This window comes from Gossypium arboreum, chromosome 4 (assembly GCF_025698485.1).
Source record: "Gossypium arboreum isolate Shixiya-1 chromosome 4, ASM2569848v2, whole genome shotgun sequence".
Taxonomy (NCBI): Eukaryota; Viridiplantae; Streptophyta; class Magnoliopsida; order Malvales; family Malvaceae; genus Gossypium; species Gossypium arboreum.
This window is the reverse complement of record NC_069073.1, coordinates 25,407,822-25,415,415: the sequence shown is the minus strand read 5'-3', so window position 1 is coordinate 25,415,415 and position 7,594 is coordinate 25,407,822.

Here is a 7,594-nt window from a genome sequence, read left to right as displayed (position 1 = left end):
TATGAAATTGAACCTTGATGAATCTATTTTTATATGGACGAAACGAAATGACCATATGAGCAGTATACTGAGAAATATTAAAGTTCTCGTGAGACAGGGCCAGAACGGTTTCTGGGTCCCCTGTCGCGACTTTGAAAATTTACCATAAATTATCCAGAAAGAATTAGGAGTCATGCCTTATATGTACAGATTCCATTTTGAGTCTAGTTTCATTAGAAACAAACGACACCAGTATTAAAGCCCTTTACAGAGAGATATTCAAGTTGTAACGTGCAAAGGTCAGAGCAGTCGATCCCTGTAACATGGGTGACTTTAACTAATAAACTGTACCAATTGGCCCGACCAAAAATTCTAGAAATAAATCCATGGATGGGTATATGAGTCTAAATTCAGGGAAAATTTACAAAACCCGTTTCCGAGTTTTGAAACTCGAGATATGATTTTTAAGGCGACGGTGACGCAGTTTTCTAGCCTGACTGGTAATGTCAAATTGGTTGGTACCTTGAGAGGATTTGGCGTTAACCCTCGTGTCCGACAATCGCGACGGTCACGAGTTAGGGTGTTACAATTTTATTGGTATCAAAGCTATGGTTTAGTCGGTTCTAGGACTACCATAGAGCGTGTGAGTCTAGCTATACATGCCAAATTGTTAGTGCTTAATAATGTGATGACTTCTGACGGTTGAAATTTTTGTTTTGATTAGCGATGGAACCCGGATAGAGAGACCCTTGGCGGATGACGTTGAAAGTGTAGCGGCTGCTCTGCGCAAGGGACACCGCCTGTTGAGCCTCGGTCATCCGCGAATAATCAAAATGAAGGGCGAAACAAGCCTTCTTCACCATGATGAATGAGTGGGTCGCGCAATATGCCCGAACCAATCCGGCTGTCCAACCATTCCCGAATTTAAATAATCCACCCCAAGAGCCCGTAATGCCATCGATTCATCGATCCTGTGAGGCTGAGTAAACCACCGTGGACTTGATTAGGAAGTCAGGCCGAGGAGTTTAAGGCCATAGTTACCGATTTATGCCGAAAGGCCGAAGTTCGCTTGATAACACCATTAGAGTGTTTGATGAACTGTCATGCACACCCGATGAATGTCTTAAGTGTGCTATATCTTTGTTGTAGACTCACCTACTATTGGTGGAGGACCTTGATTTCCATAGTTCCAAAGGAACAAGTTACTTGGGATTTCTTTCAAACGGAATTTGGAAGAAATATATTAGTCAACGGTTCATCGATCGAAGCGTAAGGAGTTCTGGAACTCAAGCAAGGTCAGATGATCAGATCTGAATCTGAACATGAGTTCGTAAGACTTAGTCGGTATGCTCGGAGTGTGTGGCTGATGAGGTTGCTATGTGCAAAAGATTTGAAGAAGGATTGAATGAAGATTTAAAGTCGCTAGTGGCTATTTTGGAGATAAAGGAGTTCGTAACACTAGTCGAACGAGCACGCAAGGCGGAAGAACTTGGAAAGGAGAAGAAGAAGGCTGAATTTGAAGCAAGAGATTATCGTAAAAGATCGGTGAGTAAAGCTCCGTTCTCGTCGTAAAGAAATTCGTGGAGGACACTAGTAAGTCGAGGGCAATCATGGAATTTCCATCGAGCCCGACCATTGACGGACTCGAGCTACTTCGGTAGCTAGTGTGGGCAATAATCGTCAAGAGCGACTGAATGCCCCCAATGTGGAAGACGACACCTAGGTGAATATTGGGGTAAGTCTGTTAACCTGCTCATACGGATGTGGTTCAAGGACCACTTCATTAGAGATTGCACGGAACTAGATGAGAAGAATAAGATGCAAGGTGCAAGATCTAGTGGGGCGACGACTAGAGGTAGACCCCGAGGATTTCGAGGAGGTAGGGGTGGTAATCGAAAGGAGCCACCGATACTACTGTTTGATCCGAGACCCACGCCTCTGCTAGAGCATATGCCATCCGCAAGACGAGAGGAGGCATCCTCCCCGACGTTATCACCGGTACTTTCACTCTTTTCGATACTAATGTGATTGCTTTGATTGACCCCGGTTCTACTCATTCTTATATATGCGAAACCTTAGCATCCAAAGAAGACTTTGCCTATTGAGTCTCTCGAGTTTGTAATTCGGTGTCAAACCCTTGGGTCATTACGTGCTTGTCAACAAAGTGTGTAAGAAAAGTCCCTAGTGTTTCGAGGTTCTTGTTTTCCGCGGACTTGATGCTTTTGCCGTTCGGCGAATTTGACGTTATTCTTGGGTTGGATTGGTTGACCATGCACGATGCGGTTGTAAATTGCAAAAGCAAGACTATCGATCCGAGGTGCGCGAATAACGAGATAATTCGGGTTGAGTCTACGGACTTAAAGGGTTGCCACCGTAATATCGCAATGTTGGCCCGAAATATGTAAGAAAAGGGTGCGGCGTACCTTACGTATGTGCTCGATGACAAGGAGTCGAAAAGAAACCCAAATCTGTGCGATGGTTTGTGAATACCGGATGTTTTCCTCAAGAATTGTCGGGTTTGCCACTGTTCGAAATAGAGTTTGGCATCGAATTGGTACCGGTACCACTCCAATTTCGATAGCTCCGTATCATATGGCACCAACAAATTAAAGGAGTTGAAAGCTCGGTTGCAAGAATTGGTGGATAGAGGTTTTGCTCGCCGAGTTTTTCGCCTTGGGGTGCGCCAGGTGTTGTTTGTGAAAAGAAGGATGGAACCATGAGGTCGTGCATCGACTATCGTCGACTTAATAAAGCGACGATAAAGAACAAATATCCGTTACCACGTATCGACGATTTGTTCGATCAATCAAGGAGCTTCAGTGTTCTCGAAAATAGATTTGAGATCGGGCTATTATCAATTACTGAATTCGAGATTCGGACGCACCCAAGACCGCCTTCGAGCGAGATATGGTCACTACGAGTTCCTAGTGATGCCGTTTGGGCTTACTAATGCCCTGCGGTGTTTATGGATTTAATGAATAGAATTTTCAGGCCATACTTGGATCGGTTCGTAGTTGTATTTATCGATGACATTTTGGTCTATTCGAGATGAAATCGAACATCTTGAACACCGAGGCTAGTGTTGCAAATCTTACGAGATAAGCGATTATACGCAAAGTTCAAGAAATGTGAATTTTGGTTGAAAGAGGTTAGCTTTTGGGGCACGTGGTGTCCGCATCGGTGTCGGGTGGACCCGAACAAAATTTCGACCATAGTCGATTGGAAACCACCAAGGAATGTTACCGGTTAGGAGCTTTTGGGGCTTGCGGATACTATCGACGATTTGTGAAAGGTTTTTCGGTGATAGCTGCACCGATGACAAAACTACTTCAAAAGATGTTAAGTTCGAGTGGTCGGAATGTCTTTGTCAAGAAAGTTTCGATCGACTAAAGACCCGCTTAACCGAGGCCCCAGATTAGTACAAATGAGTCCGAAAGAGTTTGTCATATCTGATGACGCATCCTTGCTTGGTTTAGGTTGTGTGTTGATGCAAGAAGGTCGAGTTGTGGCTTACGCGTCGAGACAACTAAAGCCGCATGAGAGAAACTATCCGACCCATGACCTTGAACTAGCGACCATAGTGTTCGCCTTGAAGACATGGCGGCATTACTTGTTTGGAGAAAGGTGTCACATTTATTCGCACCACAAGAGTCTAAAATATTTGATGACTCGAGAGATTTAAACCTGCGACAAAGACGTTGGCTTGAGTTGTTGAAAGACTATGAACTCATCATTGATTATCACCCGGGAAAGGCCAACGTGGTGGCCGATGCTTTAAGTCGCAAGGCACTGGTTGCTTTGAGAGCGATGGATGCTCATCTATCCGTTTCACCCGATGAGGTGCTAGTAGTCGAATTAGAGACCAAACCGTTATTGATTCATCAAGTACTTGAATCTCAGAAGGTCGACGCCGAATTGGTCGCTAAGCGAGCCGAATGTGTTTCGAATGAGGAATCAAAATTTCAGATTGACGACCATGATTGCTTGACGTTCAAGGGTCGATTATGTATTCCAAGGAATTCGGAACTTGTTTCGATGATTTTGAACGAGGCTCACAGTAGTCGAATGTCAATCCACCCGGGTAGTACTAAAATGTACAATGACCTGAAACGTCGGTTTTGGTGGCATGGTATGAAACGAGACATCTCTGACTTTGTTTCGAGATGTTTAATATGTCAACAAGTGAAAGTGGAGCATCAAGTGCCATCGGGATTACTTCAGCCGATCACGATACCCGAGTGGGAATGGGATCGAGTCACCATGGACTTTGTATCCGGCCATTGTCAGCAAGTAAGAAGGATGCGATCTGGGTCATTGTTGATAGACTAACCAAGTCTGCTCATTTTATTCCTGTCCGCACGGATTTTTCGCTTGATAAATTGGCAGAATTATACGTCTCCCAAATTATTCGATTGCATGGGGTGCCTATTTCTATCGTGTCGGATAGAGACCCAAGATTTACATCGCGATTTTGGAAGAAATCGCAAGAGGCTTTGGGTACCAAGTCGCATTTTAGCACTTTTCATCCCCAAGCAGATGGTCAATCCGAACGGATAATTCAAATCTGGAGGATATGTTGAGATGTTGCATCCTTGAGTTTAGTGGTTCATGGGAAAGATATTTGCCTTTGATTGAATTCGCTTATAACAATAGTTTTCAATCAAGTATTAAGATGGCGCCTTACGAGGCCTTGTACGGCGTAAATGCCGTACACCATTGTTTTGGACCGAGCTCGGTGAGAATAAAATTTTGGAGTGGATTTGATTAAAGATGCTTTGAATGAAAGTAAAAGTAATCCGTGAAAATCAAGATAGCCTCCGATCGTCGAAGTCGTGCGCGGATCTAAAATGAAAAGACATTGAGTATCAAGTGGGAGATAAAGTGTTTCTTAAAGTTTCGCCTTGGAAGAAGATACTCAGATTCTACCGTAGGGCAAATTGAGCCCGAGGTTCATCGGGCCATATGAGATATCCGAACGAGTCGGTCCAGTCGCGTATCGTTTGATTTTGCCCCCTGAGCTCGAAAAGATTCACAATGTTTTTCATGTCTCGATGCTTCGACGATATAGGTCGATCCATCGCACGTAATTGCTCCATCGAGATTGAGATTCACCAAATTTGAGCTATGAAGAGGAACCGTTCGCATTATGAGGCGTGAAGTAAAAGAGTTGCGAATAGGAAAATACCGTTAGTGAAGGGTTGTGGCATAAACATGGAATGGAAGAAGCCACTTGGGAGCTTGAGGACTCTATGAAAGACCGATACCGAGCCTATTCACTGTAAGATTTTCGGGGACGAAAATTTCTTAAGTGGGGGAGAGTTGTGACATCCCAAAATTGAACATAGTCGGGAAGTGGTTTCGGGACCGCTAAACGAGTCACCGACATGTTCGAACGTAATATTTATTGTCTAGAATATGTGAAAATGCATGTGTGAATTTTGAATTCTTTGATTTAGTTAATTTGATTGTGAATTGAAAGAAAAAGGACTCATGTGAAAGGATTTAAATAGATGTGGCTAATTTTAAGAGATTAATAAAAGGATGAAGTAAAATAAATGGACTTGCATGTCAAATAGCCCATTCCTAAGGGTAGTGGCCAGCCATGTCAAGAGTGATGAGCAAGGGAAAACATGTTTCAAACATGTTTAGCTAATGGATTATGCTTGAAAGAATAAAGAAATGAAATTGAAAAAAAATAGGGATATGATGAAAACAAAAGAAAAAAAAAGTGTTCATTCTCTCATTTTCTCCTTGCTTGGTCGAATATACTAAGAAGAAAGGGGGGAAAAAGCTTGAGAAAAATCAGCCATGGGAGCTTAGTAGACTAAGGTGTTTTGATACAAGAAGGTATGTTTTATGCCACTCTTGAAAATGCATGCATGATTTGGAGGATTGGTTCAAAATTTTCGTTGAATCTCAAATCGAAACTAAGTTGTTAGGTGAGTTAAATTTCGGCCATGCATGTTGTCTTCCTTGGTGAGTGTTTTGATGTTGTTGTGATGAAAGCATGGAGATGAGTGAGTTCGAATGTTTAACAAAAAGGAAATTTTGTGCCATTGAGTTCTTGTTGTTATGTGTGTGTATGCATGAGTATTCGGCCATATGGGGTATAAATGGGCATAGGTGTTAAATACCTTGTATTGGAAACTTTGATAAATAAGTAGCAATAAATTAAGATGAGATTGAGTAAATTTTCAGCTTAGTTGTGTTAAGTATTCGGCAATAACCATAATAATGCATGTGAATGCCGTATGTTTGTGTTTGATGGAGAGGTAAATTGTTTGATTTAGCTCAAGAGCAAAGGGAACTAGATTGGACAAAGGAAAGGAGAAAGCAAACGAGTAGCCGATTTGGAACCGTTCTACCCCAAACAAAGTAAGTCATTAAGCACATATGTTTGATATTGCTTAAATGATTGGAAAATCTATGCAATTGTGTTTAATGGAATGCTATATATGTATAAATGAAATTGTATGTGTATGGAGTGAGGATAATTGTTGAATGTAAAAGAAATAGTGGAATGTGTAGAAAGTTTGCTTTCGGCACTATGTGTCTTGAACAATACGTGTGTATGGTGACGAGATTGGCACTAAGTGTGCGTCTTGGAAATATATGGCACTAAGTGTGCGTGCTGGAAATATAAGGCACTAAGTGTGCATGCTGGAAAAATATAACACTATGTGCAAAGTCGAAAAATACTGACCTTTGGGTGTGCGAGCTCGAAGGGTATGGCAATTGTGTGTGCGCTTAAATTGCGTGGCACTAAGTGTGCGAAATCGAGTAGTAAGCACTGTGTGTGCGTACTCTATATATATGGAGGTGTGTCTCCATTGAATTGAGTATGGACAGCGGATCGGGTAAGTACCTCGAGCCCATGACGAATAGAGAATACGTTCATGCTTGGGTTTGAATTTGGTAAGCCTTAAATCTATGTGATGATTGAAATTGTATGGTTGTCTTTGGAAAATGAGTTAATGTGTAAAAATGTTTCGATTATCTTGTTGTGTAGAATATGAAATGTGGATGTATGACTTGGTACGAGATTGGACCGAAAGGTCCGAGGTATTATGGTATAGATTCGATATGGATGAGTACCTAGCCTCGTTTGTCGTACATGTTGTAGTAACTTTATCGATGGATTGATGAATGCTTATGACTTCTCGAGTTGTAAACTCACTCGGTGTTTTCTTGTCACCCATTTTAGGTCTCTCGGACTCGTATTGTTTGCGTGATCGGGACCGTCGTTGAAGTCATCACACCGGCTGAAATCTTGTGGTATTGTTTTCGTTGTTGAAGAACATTTGGCATGTATAGGCTATTATATTTTGTCGAATTGTGGGTTGTAAACTTTAAGCCATGTGAAAATGGCCTATGTGGTCGTCGAGTGGGATGCTAGAACCTATAGCCACGAGTCTTAGAAACTCTAATTTTGATAAGGTGGCCATAATTTGTGTCATGTATGATGGATGATTAAGGCCAAGGAAAGATTCATGAAATTGGCATAGTCATCGCAGTAACTGTTGCGGACAGCAGCAGTGAGATGAGATTGAAAAATCACTAAAAATAGTAGAAGTAGAATTAAATAGTGAGTAAATTATGAAATTGAACCTTGATG